Source organism: Arachis hypogaea, chromosome 14 (genome assembly GCF_003086295.3).
Source record: "Arachis hypogaea cultivar Tifrunner chromosome 14, arahy.Tifrunner.gnm2.J5K5, whole genome shotgun sequence".
NCBI classification, from domain to species: domain Eukaryota; kingdom Viridiplantae; phylum Streptophyta; class Magnoliopsida; order Fabales; family Fabaceae; genus Arachis; species Arachis hypogaea.
In genome coordinates, this window is record NC_092049.1 from 96,322,832 (window position 1) to 96,337,884 (window position 15,053).

Genomic DNA, 15,053 nt, shown 5'->3' on the forward strand with positions numbered 1-15,053 from the left:
ACAAGGGAAATAAATAAACTAAAGTGCTAGAGCTAATAAGAGTAGAAAAGAAACTAAATTGAAATAAGATAAAATTCAGAAATTGAAAAGGAATAAATTAAGAACCCTAAAACCTAGAGAGAGGAGAGAGCCTCTCTCTCTAGAAAACTACATCTAAAACCTAAAATTATGTGAATGAAAGTTGTGTGAGTGAATGAATGATTCCCCCACTCTGCAGCCTTTAATCTGTGTTTTCTGGGCCAAAAGGAGCCCAGAAATCGCCCCCAGCATCTTCTGCAATTTCTGCACGTGGCGCATGTCACGCATACGCGTACGTCACGCGTACGCGTCGATGGTCTTCTTCGCGTGTCATGCATACGCGTGAAGCACACGTGCGCGTCACCTAACTGCATGGCAATAATGGCAAATTACATATCATTTCGAAGACCCAGATGTTAGCTTTCCAACGCAACTGGAACCGCCTCATTTCGACCTCTGTAGCTCAAGTTATGATTGATTTAGTACGAAGAGGTCAGGCTTGACAGCTTAGCAATTCCTTCAATTTCTTGCATTCCTTCCACTTCTGCATGCTTCCTCTCCGTCCTCTAAACCATTCCTGCCCAATAAACCCTGAAATCAATTAACACATATATCAAGGTATTGAATGGTAATAAAAGAGGATTAATAATTAGCAATTTTAAGGCCAAAGAAGCATGTTTCAATCAAAGCATAGAATTAGGAAGGAAAATGTAAAACATGCGAATTATATGAATAAGTGTGAGTTTAGTGGATAAAATGTACCACGAAATAGTGGTGCATCATATATATGTTTGTCCTCTCTCTCTCAAACATTTTTAGTAAACATTATTAGTATTAAAGATTTGTAGTTTTATATTTCATTTGTTGTTTTTTTTTTGTTTACAGGAAAACTATGTTGAAGGGGAAATCAAACTTAATTAAGGTCAATTTTTTAAGAGCAAATGTTACAGAGTAAAAGTCACGAACTTGTGGACATGATGATAAATCTATTTGCTATTTAGCTATTTCAACTCTTTTTTGTTATTATATTTTTTGCAAAATTAGATGATATAGTTCGAGGTTCTCATGACTTAGGCTATAGTACTATAGTATTTTGAAAAATGATGATGATATAAGTACAAGTAGTTATGACCTATACTAGTATTATGTTATCTTACAATGATAATATAATGTGATTGTGGATCTTACAACAATTTTTATAAGTCAAATTTAATGGGAAATGTTCAATTATTTTTCTTTAGTGACTTGATTCAAATAGTTTAGATTATTTATTGACACTAAATAATTAAAAAAATTGGAGTTAATTTTATTCACGAGAAAACTACTATTGGAAATAAAGATTTATATATTATAAAAAATCGTTGTCAAAAATTACAAAAGACAACAGTGTTAAAACCGTTGTCAAAGATGATTACAAAATGGCAATGGTTTTAAAACCGTTGCCAAAAAATGACACCAATGGTAACGATTTAAAACCGTTATCTTAAACAACTATAAAATGGCAATGGTTTTAAAACTGTTGCCAAAAGCAACACCAATGGTAATGCTTTAAAACCATTGTCTTAGACGACTATAAATTAGCAATGGTATTAAAACCATTGTCAAAAAACGACACCAACGGTAACACTTTAAAACCGTTGGCTATGTGAAAAATAAAACTAAAACAGTTTAAAATCGTTGCCTATCCAGTTATGGTTTTAAACCGTTGGATTATGAAAGAGAATGGTTCAAAACCATTGCTTATCGAGTAACAGTTCGAAACCGTTGTTTAAAATTTTCTTTCAAAACTATTGTCTATGCCAGTAACTTTGGCAACGGTTTTTTTGTTACCGTTGCCTTAGGTAAAAAACCGTTGCCAATGCGGTGCCTAAAGTTTTAGGAATAGTTTTTCGATCTACGACAACGGTTTTTTACTGTTACGAAAACCCTTATTTGTTGTAGTGCATGAAACTCAGATAAGGTAAAGTCAAGAACTTGCTCATTAGCCTGCTCCTAAGTCGTGTATACACACCAGGGCTATGACTATTTGTCACAACAAAGAATAAGAATCATTGCATACTCTCCTTCATCTCCCTTCTCCAACAGAGTGAACATAACCGAAGATGAACTGAATGTCCTTATATATATCAGGGATTGGAAAATACTTTTTTCCTTTTTTAGGGTTTTAAGTTCTTCTGATAATTACTATATGAAATTATTTGGTCTAGAAATCACATATGATTTTAATAATTTTGGGTTCTTGTAACTTGTAAGCCCTTTTTTTGGAATTTGTTTTCTATGTCCTTTGCAAAATATTTTGGGCTTCAAAAATAAATAAGTCCAAAAAATGTTACATATTATAGGCCTGAAAGTGAACCAAACAAAAAATCCACCCTAACAAGGTCATGTTTCAAATTTCTTAGCCATGCATTCTTCATATTTAAATAACATACCCTATGGGGTTAAAGTAAAATTTCATTATGAAACAACCACTCCCAAGAAATGGTCATAGGGCAACCTGACTGTTGCTAGGTCGCTGCTCATTTTACACACGTCATTTCATAAAGAGTCATATCAAATAAGAAAGGACGAGGCGCACCCTTCTCCTCATCCTGCCAAGTGTAGGCTATTATTCACCTATTTCTTAGATTTACAATTGAGCTTAATATGAACTTTTTTTTTATTTATGATATGTGATTTCCTTAAATGCAAATTCCTCCTTTATGATAACATTTCTTTAATCCTTGTCTTTTTTTTCTTTTATCGTTGCTTTGTCTTCATTCTTCATATAATGAATTTCTTTTTCCTGATAATTCACATGGTTCTTCACAAATATTCTGCATATATAGCTTTTTGATAAAAAAAAATCAAGTGCACATATCATGTCATTAAATAATATTATATTTGTAACCACTGCAAAGCTTATCTTAAAATGATAGTTTGAATAACAAAAGTTTTTTTTGTTAAAAATGACCATAAAACTTGCATGTCAAAAAATTAACATTTTACATATTAAATTTATTTCTTTCCTTTTTTAGTTGTCATTTCAGTTTCTTCCCTCACAATATCTGTTATTAATTTTTTTATGATAGAATTATTAATTACACTCTTAATTATAAAATTGTTAAAAAATGATTATAATATCCTCATATTCATTAAGTAAAGATTAGTTAACAAATTAGTTTTAAGATGCTTATAATTTCTAGTTTTAAAATAATTGTATCTTCAGGTAAGACGACAAGTAAAAAGAAATAAAGCTAGAAATTGCAAATAAAATTTACTGAATTCTCTTTTTAGAGTAACAATTTAGTTTTTTAACTCTATTTATTTTAGAATAAATGTCTCATTTATATTTGTTAAATTTTAAAGTATTATACTTTATTTTTTGAGATTTTTTTATTTAACTTGCTGTGTTATATTTTTTGGTATCTACGTGAAAATATAAATTATTTTTTTATGAAAAATGTTAAAATTAAAAATTCTGGATGCAAAAAAATATTTTCAAAGAAAAATTTATGAACAGTATATGAATAAAAGTAAATAATAAATAGTAATTTTACTAATAAAGTTATGTAATAAAATGAATAACAATAAAATTATGTATGTGAAGATATTAATCTTTTAATTGATATAATATTTATGATAAGAACAATAATCTAAATAGATCCTCAAGGATGTGGACATAGGATAGATTTGTTCTCAACAAAGATTAACTATGTTTGAATTTTCCAATATTCTATGTCGTTAGCCAAATACGTCTTTAAGTCATTTTGACTCGTTGATGACTAACAAAGAATTCATGCGTTAACTATCGTACGTGACTGTTAAAGTGACATTTCTCATGTTCAGGATAATTGGATCCCTATTCAACGTAGCAAAAATGATGTCATTTACACTTAGTATAAACAATGTTGTTTTGAAAGGATAGATTCATCCCTGAAAAAGGGCTTCAAAAGGGAAATTAGTTTGTTTGATAATGCATTTTTTGGAGACTTATCTACGTTAGAAGTTACTTTTGGGGGAACCTGTTTATCTTATAAGATGTCTTATTTTCATGCTCTATTATATTATTCATATAGACTGAAACACCTAGACCATCTGATATATAGCTCAAAATGCTACAACTATCAATGTTCATCATGGGAATGTGGTGTTAATTTTTGAATGCAATTGATGGAGAGAGTGTTAGCAGGACACAAGCATCGTTAGGGGGCATATTAAAAAAAGAGAACACCCCAAATATAAGTGCATGATGTATGTGATAATTTCTATGCATTGCACAGAGGAGAACCCCAATAGATTGTCTTTCAATTGTCCTTACTTTAAGGTATTGCAGAGCTTTGTTTTATTTATGTAGGGTTAAGGGTTTAGGGTTTAGGGTTTAGACAAATGTTATTAGTTGATATTGGTGATTAGTGTATATGTTGTGTTTATAGGAAAAACAATGATATTGTTATTTGTTTGTGTAGTTTGATGAGATTTTTTTGTTATGTGATGGATGTTGCAATTGAAGGAAGTGCAGCAGCTTGATAAATCACTATTTTATGGTTTATCTTATGCTCAATTGAGTGGTTTACAACTCTTTACTCACTTATTCATATAAATTTCATGGTTTTATATTTTCCTTCCTAATTTTGTTCTATAATTGGAAACTTGCTTTCCAAGCCTTTAAATTACCAAAAATTAATTCCCTCTTATCACCATTCGATGCCTTGATAGGTGTGTTAAATGATTTCAGGCTTTATAGGGCAGGAATAGCTTAGAGGATGGAAAGGATGCATGCAAAAGTGGAAGGAATACAAGAAACTGAAGGAACTGCTAAAGCTGTCCAACCTGAGGTCCAAATGAGGCGATTCCAGTTGCGTTGGAAAGCTAACATCTGGGGCTTCACAACGATATATAATTTACCATAGCTGTTCTGAAGATAGGCCACGTGTACGCGTGGATCACGCGGACGCCTGACCTGGAAAAAATGCAATCCGCGCGAACGCGTGGACGACGCGTACACTTGGCTCTGTAGCGACCTGTACGTACTAGAAATCACTGGGGGCGATTTCTGGGTTGTTTTTGACCCAGTTTTCGGCACAGAAAACATAGATTAGAGGCTATAAAGTGGGGGAATCACAAAATTCATACAACATTCATAATTCACAATTTTAGGTTTTAGATGTAGTTTTAGAGAGAGAGAGAGGTTCTCTCCTCTCTCTTAGGTTTTAGAATTAGGATTTCTCTTAATTTTAGGATTGCTTCTTCATTCCAAGTTCAATGTTCCTTTAAATTATTTTCTCTTCTACTTTTACTCTATTACTTTAGTTGATTACTTGATGTTGCCAATTTGGTTTATGGATTCCTATGTTTAATTTTATTTCCTATTTAATGCAATTTGAGGTATTTCAGATTTAAGATTGTTCCTTCTATTTATGATATAAGTAATTTAGATTTTTCCTTTTTGTCTTTGGTTGAGTAATTGGTGACACTTGAGTTGTCAAACTCAGCGGTTGATTAAAAATTGGGAATTGCTGATTGATTTGGATCCCTCTAAAGCTAGTCTTTCCACAGGAGTTGACTAGGACTTGAGGAATCAAGTTAATTGGTCTACTTGACTTTTCTTTATTTAGTAAGGTTTAACTAAGTAGGAACAATAAAAATTTTCATCACACCTGATAAGGATAACTAGGATGGGATTTCTAGTTCTCATACCTTACCAAGAGTCTTTATAATTATTAATTTATTTTTCTTGCCATTTAAATTCTTGTTCTCTATTTCAAAAACCCAAACGATACCCTTTTTCCATAACCAATAATAAATCATACCTCCCTGCAATTCCTTGAGAAGACGACCTGAGGTCTCAATACTTCGGTTATCAATTTTATTGGGTTTGCTTAAGTGACAACTAAAACTTTTGTATGAAAGGATTCTCTGTTGGTTTAGAAACTATACTTGCAACGAGATTATTTTTATAAAATTCTAGACTACACAAAAGTCCGTTCGTCAAAATGGCGCTGTTACCAAGGAGTTGCAAACATGTGCCTTATTATTGGTTATTGTAAATATTTTATTTTGCTTGTTTATTTGTTTTTATTTTTGTTTTTAGTTTTTATTAGCTACTATGAGTTTTCACCCCCGTCGCTTTGAGTTTAGTTTCTAATATTGTTGAAAAGAATGGAAGCTATAACAGGAACATGTATCGAGGTCAAACCAATCAAAGATGGAAGGAGCCGCGAGGATCTGATTAACCCTTTCGGCAACAACACCTTCCAAGATACGATGGACAACAACCATTCTGTGATGCATAACAAGACAATAGTTATGGTGGACCCTTTCGTGACAAACCACCTCCACCAAATTACTATGGTCAAGAGCCATTCCAGGGAGCGTACCAAGATGATGAATATGGTGGACCCCTTGTAGTTACCAACAAGCCCCACCATATGCTTATGAACCACCTCCCCAACATACCTTTGAACCACCAAACTCACAAGCCCCTTTACACCATTCACCTTCATATGACCCTGATCCACATCCACCACACCAACCACCACATGAACCACACCCAGAACCACCACCTCGATATTCACCATCTCCATATCCTTATCAAAAAGAACCACCTCCGCATTATGAGACCTTTCTCCCAACAAATGAACCCTCCCATCCATCCTAACCTCTATTGGATAACAACACACTCATCTCTAATATCATTGGTCTCACCTCTACACTCCAAAATTTTATATCCCGCATGAACCAACCCTCTACCTCCAATCCTATTTCAACCACATAATAATCTTTCCACCCCATCACCACCCTCTATGGAAGAGCACCCACATCCATCAATCCAAGAGCAAGATGATCCCTGCTATGCTATTGACAAGGAACAAGAGAAAAAGGATCGTCTTCGCGAATTCATACTTCATAAAAAGTTAGAGGAGGCCCTACAGGTGGAGACAGTGGAGACCCTTGAAGTCGAAGGAGTGGTTGAAGAATTAGTGAAGGAAGTCAACAAGGAGGAGCTGGATTTTGTACTTGAAGATGAAGGAATAGTTGAAAGGAGTTGTCATGGAAAGGAAATCATCAAGGATGAGTATGATTTTATATTAAAACAATTGGACAAAGCAGTAATTATTGAAGAGGAAGAAGTGGTTGAAGACTTGGGAGATGCAGAACCTCCATGGGAAGGTCCAGTCATAGAACCTCCTTCCAAGACATTTGAATTTGATGTTGAAGAGGGTGTACAACCTCCAAGGCATATCATGGTTGAAGACTTGGAGGAGGTTGATCATAAGATGGATTCAATTATTGATGAATTCTTACCTACAATTGAATCCTCTCCCAATAGACTGGACATGGAGATTAAAGAAGAAAAAGCACAACCTCCCATGCCCTTGGTAAGCAATGAAGAAGAGATTAAATTGGAAGAAAGCTACCACGAGGAAGAGGTTGAAATTGAAGAATCCTGCAAAGAGGTGGAAATTGTCAAGAAAGAGCACAAGGGAGTGGAGCTTGTAAGACTATTGGAAACACCTCTCCCAAAGCCATTACCATCCAATACAACATTCAAGTGGGTAAAATCCTTATCCTTGACCTTTACTTTTCCACTTGAATATGGTTTACTTGAGACAGATGGTCAACTTAGAGCTTTTTGTGGCTTTAAGAGTAAGAGGGAGATGGTTAGCGGTTGGCAACACAATCCTAGATTCATTGTGGTAGGAAGCTCACGGCTGAATTATCATGGTTGGAAGAATACTAAATTGTATGGGTCTAGGAAGCTCTTTGGACGCCTTAGTGAGAATTCAAATTACTTACCACCCGGATGGAATCATCATGATCAACTTGAAGACGAGTGTAGAATCAAGATTTGGGATCCAGAAATATATGAGGATCAATTTTGGAAGCTCAAAGCTTGTGAAGAACTCCATCAAAGCTTGAGGAATTTACTTGGTATTGATAGAGCTTATTGGAAGTCTAAGCATTGGTGGAAATTTCAAGACGAGTTCAAGCACAAGCCACCATAACAAGGGGCTCACGAAATGTCCAACTTAAGAACGTAAAAGCAAAGTGCTAGGTGGGAGACAACCCACCATGGTATGATTGTTTTGTTTCCGTCTTAGTTTTATTTTACTTTATTCTATTTTTATTTTTGTTAATGACTCTTCTCATAATCTCTGCATATAGCTGCATATAGCTTGCATCTACATTTGCATTCTGCATAAAAAAAAAAGCACGCGACACGCAAGCGTCGCTGACGCGTCCACGTCAAAGGTGCTTTCGAAATAGGAAGAAAAGAAGCAGAGAGTCACGCGAAAGCGTGGCTGGAGGCGTGCCTTAGGCACAAGCATGCCCATGCATAAGCGTCGATGACACGTCCGCGTCATTTGAAAAATTAGCCTCCTACGCGTGCGCGTTGCCATGCGCACGCGTGACCCTGCAAATTCGACGTAAAGAGGTATATGGCAGAGAGTTATGATGGAGTGGGGCTGGAATGATGCTGGAAGCACAAGCCCTATCACGCGAACGCATTCCCCACGCGTCCGCGTCGTTTTCAAAATATGGCCATTCACGCGATCGCGTCACCCACGCGCACGCGTCACCCAGATTTTTGGCAAAATGCGTATAAAACAGAGAGTTGTGCGCACACGAGGCTACACTCATGCCAATAGCACAAATCAGGTCACGCGATCGCGTGACCCACGCGTCCGCGTCACATGCGACGCACAGCTTATCCAGATCAGCGCCAGATATCATATCTTTTCTTCCCAAAATCCAAATCTTTTTCTTGCCCTTCTTATTTCTTTCCTCTCTCTTCTTCTTTCTTTATTGTTTCTCAATTTTTTACTTTCTCCTCCCTTATTTTTTCACATCCATTACCAAGGTTCTTTTCTTTCTTTCCCTACTTTTTACTTTTCTATTATTTTTATTTATGTTTTCTTCTTCTTTTTCTTTTCACTTTCATTATCTATATTTTCTTTTTCTTTTCTTTTTATTTCTTTAATTGGTGTTATCTATTTAATTGGGTGATTATTTTCTTTTACATTTTTCTTGTGAGTATATTAAGGAATTGTTTGACAATTAATATTACTTCTTGAAGGGTTGCTTGCATGTTCAATTTAATACTTTTGATAACATATTTACCATGCATGCTATGTGTTTGTGAAAAAGCCTGTATGGCATTTTGCATTACTTTTATGTTATTCTACTACTCTAATGCCTATTTTTCACAAAATCGCTTTTTATATATAATTCATTAAAAATAATTGTCAATACAAATAGGTTGTTAGTTTGAAAGAGTTGGTAATCAAATTGGGCATTTAATACTTGATCTATGCTACTCATGCCTTTGCCAGCATGCCAATAAACATCTTGCATCTACTTGCCATCACATGCACTTGCTATATTTCCATTGATGAACTTCTCACATGTAGTCGCGACCATGTGTTAACGACATCCTTCTTTACCGTGCATTGATTATCACTTGTACCATCCCCTTCCTTGCACTAACCCTTAGCTTTAAAAGTTACTTTTTTTTTCTCTTTTCAGGATGGCCACCAAGAAGGGTAAAGAGAAAGCTACTCCCAAACCACCGGCAAGGAAAGGAACAAAAAGAGCACTAGCTGTGGAGCCACCCGTCCACTTGTACATCTCTGCATGCACCGAGGACGGTGCAATCTTTAAGTGTGGGGAGGTCGATACCGATCTCCATAGGTTAGTTATTTTCTTCTCAACACCAATATATTACTTTATTTGTTAGTTCATTGTTGCATTTGCATGTTTAATTGCATGTTTGTTTGATTTTATGCATTTAGTTACTACTTGGTTAAAGTAATAAATTTTTTTTCAAGACTCTATTTTATAATATTTTGCTAAATTAAATTGAAAAAAAAAATTTCTGTTAAATTTGTTTGAAGACTGTAAATTAGAACATAGTTTATAGCTAAGAACACACAACCTGTGAGAGTTGAGCTTAATTACATGGTTACATTATTTAACCATAATATTTTATTCTTGTGTGTTTACTTCTCCATAATTGCAGACTTTACTTTGTTCTATTCTATATGTCCACTATTTAGTGTATTTACATGCTTGCATATGATTGAGGCCATTACTTGTTTTTTTTCACTTATCCCAAACAGCCTACCCTTTTATGTCACCCTTGTTAGCCACTTTGAGCCTTTTTAATCCCCATTTGTTCTATATTTTACCACATCACTAGCCTTAAGCGGAAAATAAGTAATCACCCTAAATTGAATCTTTGGTTAGCTTAAGATAGAGATTGTGTACCAACTAAGTGTGGAAAAACTGTGGGAACATGGGTTAATAAGGGAATGTGTTAAATTGACAAATTATTTGAAATTTGGGTGTATGCTCATGTGAAACCAAAATAATTAAAATACCATGTGCATTGATATGTTATGTTTACTTTTATATTTTTAATCAATAGAAAAAAAGAGAATATATATATATATATATATATATATATATATATATATATATATATATATATTTCTAGCATAAATAAATAAATAAGTAATTAAATAAGGGGACAAAATTACCCCAATGTTAAGTTAATGAAAAATCAATGCATATGTGATAAAATTAGAGAAAAGTTGATACATGAGTATGTAATGCAAAAGTGGAAATTTTGGGTAGCTAGGCATGATTTTAGGAGTACATAGAGTGTGTGTATAGGTGAAGAGCTTAGGTTAATTAAAGATTCATATTATAGCTCACTTGGCCATACATATATCCTCACCCTTACCTTAGCCCCATTAAAACCCTGAAAAGACCTCATGATGTTTGCATTGGTACATTAAATATTTGTTGATTGGTTAGATGAAGAACAAAGTTTAGAAAGCATGATTAGAGAAGAGTAGAGTGAATTACCCTATACACTTGAGAGATTAGAGTGCACATACACTACCAGTGAAGGTTCAATGATTGATTCTATGTTCTCTGCTTTCATGAGCTATCTTCTTACAAGTTTACTTGTCTTTCATTGTATAATTTGAATTAGTGAAATCTGATTTGTGTTTGTCTTGAAGAGCTTATTTACTTTTAACTAAGTAGGAAAAAACATTTTGCATTTAGTTGCATTCATATACATAGGTTGTATTGCATTGCATAAGTCTTACTTTTCCCTACTCATTTATTTTGTCTCCTTAAGCTAAGCAAGAGGACATGCTAAAATTTAAGTGTGGGGAGGTTGATAAACTACTATTTTATGTTTTATTCGATGCCGTGATCCGTGTGTTAAGTGTTTCAGGCTTTGTAGGGCAGGAATGACTTAGAAAATGGAGAGGAAGCTTGCGAAAATGGAAGGAACACAAGAAACCAAGGAGATGACCAGCAAACACCGACGCGCGCGCATGGCTCACGCGAGCGCGCGGAATGGAGAAAATTGCAGCGACGCGTGCGCGCACCTGACGCGTACGCGTGGATTGGAGTCTGCACAAATGACGCAAATGCGTGGACGATGCGTACGCGTGACAAGAAAAATCGCTGAATGACGCGCGGGCGTGGACGACGCGTACGCGTGACCTGCGCGATCTGTAGAATTAACAAAAAACGCTGGGGCCGATAATAGGCCGTGTTTTGACCCAATTTTCGGTCCAGAAACACAGAATAAAGCCAGGGAACATGCAAAGACTCAAGACACAATTCATACAATTTTCATATTCACAATTTTAGGTTTTAGATATAGTTTTAGAGAGAGATGTTCTCTCCTCTCTCTTTGGTTTTAGAATTAGGATTTCTCTTATTTTATGGTTATTTCTTCATTCCAGGTTCAATGTTCCTTTAATTTATGTTTCTCTTCTACTTTTATTTACTCTAATGCTTTTACTTGTTAATTACTTATGTTGCCAAATTGGCTTATGAACCTTCCCATGTTAGATTTGAATTTATGTTTAAATACAATTTGAGGTATTTCAGATTTAAGATTGTTCCTTCTATTTATGATATAAGTAATTTAGATTTTTCCCTTTTGGCTTTGGTTGAGTAATTGGTGACACTTGAGTTGTCAAACTCAGCGGTTGATTAAAAATTGGGAATTGCTGATTGATTTGGATCCCTCTAAAGCTAGTCTTTCCACAGGAGTTAACTAGGACTTGAAGAATCAAGTTAATTGGTCTACTTGACTTTTCTTTATTTAGTAAGGATTAACTAAGTGGGAGCAATAACAATTCTCATCACACCTGATAAGGATAACTAGGATGGGATTTCCAGTTCTCATACCTTACTAAGAGTCTTTATAATTATTAATTTATTTTTCTTGCCATTTAAATTCTTGTTCTCTATTTCAAAAACCCAAATGATACCCTTTTTCCATAACCAATAATAAATCATACCTCCCTGCAATTCCTTGAGAAGACGACCCGAGGTTTCAATACTTCGGTTATCAATTTTATTGGGTTTGCTTAAGTGGCAACCAAAACTTTTGTATGAAAGGATTCTTTGTTAGTTTAGAAACTATACTTGCAATGAGATTATTTTTATAAAATTCTAGACTACACAAAAGTCTGTTCGTCACAGCTTTTCGCTACATGTGTGGATGAAGAGGCTAACATGGCTGCACGTAAGATAAATGTTGATGAAGAATTTTGAGTGGGATAAATAATTGTCTAGAGGACAGAGTTAAGTAATTGGAAAAGCTATTATTACAAAATAACAAATACAATAGAGTTTTCAACAGAGCTAAGCAATTTAATGTTGTCTACCATGTGTATTTTGAAATTAACTAGCTACATTTAAATTTGTAAGCATTATTATAACAAAAGAAAATAGACAATTGTACAATTTATTATCACTTATAGTTGCAGTACTTTCATGAATCCCCAAATTAACACCTATTTCCATCATAAACATTGACAATTGTAACATTTTGTGCTATATTAGATGGTCTAAGTGATTTATTTTATATGGACAACATAATTGGATATGAAAGTGAGACATCTTATAAGATAGATAGATCTCCTAAAAAATAATTTATATGACAAATAGGTCTCCTAAAAAATATATTATCAGGCAAAGTGGTTTCTTTTTTGGAGTCCTTTCTTGGGGACGAATATGCCTTTTCAAAATGATAATGTTTATGTTAAATGAAAATGATATCGTTTTGCCACATTGAATAGAGACTAAATTGTCTTAAACGTGACACTTATCAATTTAACGACCATGTAAGACGGTTAATTGTTACATAGGAATGTTCCGATAGTTGTTAATAAGTCAAAGCGGCTCAAGAACGTATTTGCTAACAGCATTGAAGGTTGGAGATTTTGAACCTAGTTAACCTGTGTTGGAGATGAATATGTCATTTACCCAAATATTTGAATATCTATTTGGGATATTATTCTTATGATAATAGATTGAAGTATTATCACTTTGAATAATCTTAGAGTACTTTAAAATAAGCAAGTACAAAAAATTATTTCTCTTATTTTATATTAAGTGTTTTTTATTTTTATTTTTGTTGTAAATTAAGTGTTGCTTTTTAATTTCAATAAGTTATTAATTAATTTTTATCTATTATACCTTTTATTATTAAATAAAAAGAGAAAGTTAAAAGACTAAGAAAATGTTAATGATACTTTTATTTTTTATTATTTATATTTATAATAATACTAATTATGTTAATATTTAATTATTTATGCATAAATAAGAGCATCTCCAATGGAGTGTATTTAAAGTATTATTTTTTATACTTTTAATCAATGAATTAATTTAGAATTAAAATTTGCATTGGAGTTAATTCATGAAATGAAACCAATGATATCTTAGAGATACAATATCACTTTGATAAATAACAAATAAAATTTTGCCACTCGTATAATTATGTTTATAAAATAATATAAAATTTTAACTAAACTGAGACTTAGTATCGGAGAAGCAAATTTTATTTTTAATTTTAAATCACTATTTATGAGGATTTTTTAAATAAAAAATTTAATTATTTTATTTACGGATATATGTTTTGTAGTTTATTTAGCAGTTTGCATCACTTTACTTATCTCGTTTACACTGTAAACAAGTTGAGTTTTAGTGTATCTCGTTTATAGTATAAAGGAGATAAGGTACGTTACGCATTGCATGTATCACGTATTTCATTTATAGTGTGAACGAGATGGAAAAAATTATTTTATTTACACTATAAATGAGATAAAAGTACGACAAATTTCAAACAACTGTAAAAGGATCTGCAACCATTATTCTTCTTTACAAACATTTCACTTCTCTTCCGTTCTTTCTATAAATTTAGTAAAAATTTCTACTAGTAGTCGACATATTGTTGTAAGTGTATATCCCAATTGTCACATGAGAAACAGTGACAATAGGGTTGTGTTTGAGTGTGATAGTCCTATTTTCTTGCACATTCGGGGACTAAATTCTTTGTCTGAATTAAAGATTCTAACATTTGCGAGTCTCAGTGCTAATGGGACAAAAGAAGTTGAAAGAGTTGGATATAGGTTGCGAGCACCGATGGAAAATTGAGTATTTTCGTTTCGTGTTTTTTAGCTCAATGGCGATGAGCATGTGCACCTCATGTTTGATGTCCACGGGAGAATCATGGCCGAACAAGTGATGGAGATTTCTGCGGATTTTGGTGATGCTGGTAGTGGTGGAAGTTCTAGGCACTCAAATTTTGTCCAGGATGACCCACCTCTTGCACCACCACCTCTGCATTATGCTAGCCCAGTGGTACACATAGACGTGGACAGTGAGGAGTCCAATGAAGAGTATGTTGCTGATATCAACGAAGAGTATGGCTCATAGGGCAACCTGGCTGTTGCCATGTCACTGCTCACTTTTACACGCGTCACTCCATAAAGAATGAAAACAAATAAGAAATGACGAGGTGCATCCTTCTCCTCATCCTGCCAAGTGTAGGCTACAACTCAGCTTAATATGAATATTTCTTTATTTGTGATGTGTGATTTCCTTAAATGCAAATTTCTCTTTTATCATAACTTTTCTTTAAGCCTTGTCTATTTTTTCTTTTATCGTTGCTTTGTCTTCATTCTTAATATAATAAATTTCTTCTTTTTGATAATTCACATGGTTCTTTACAA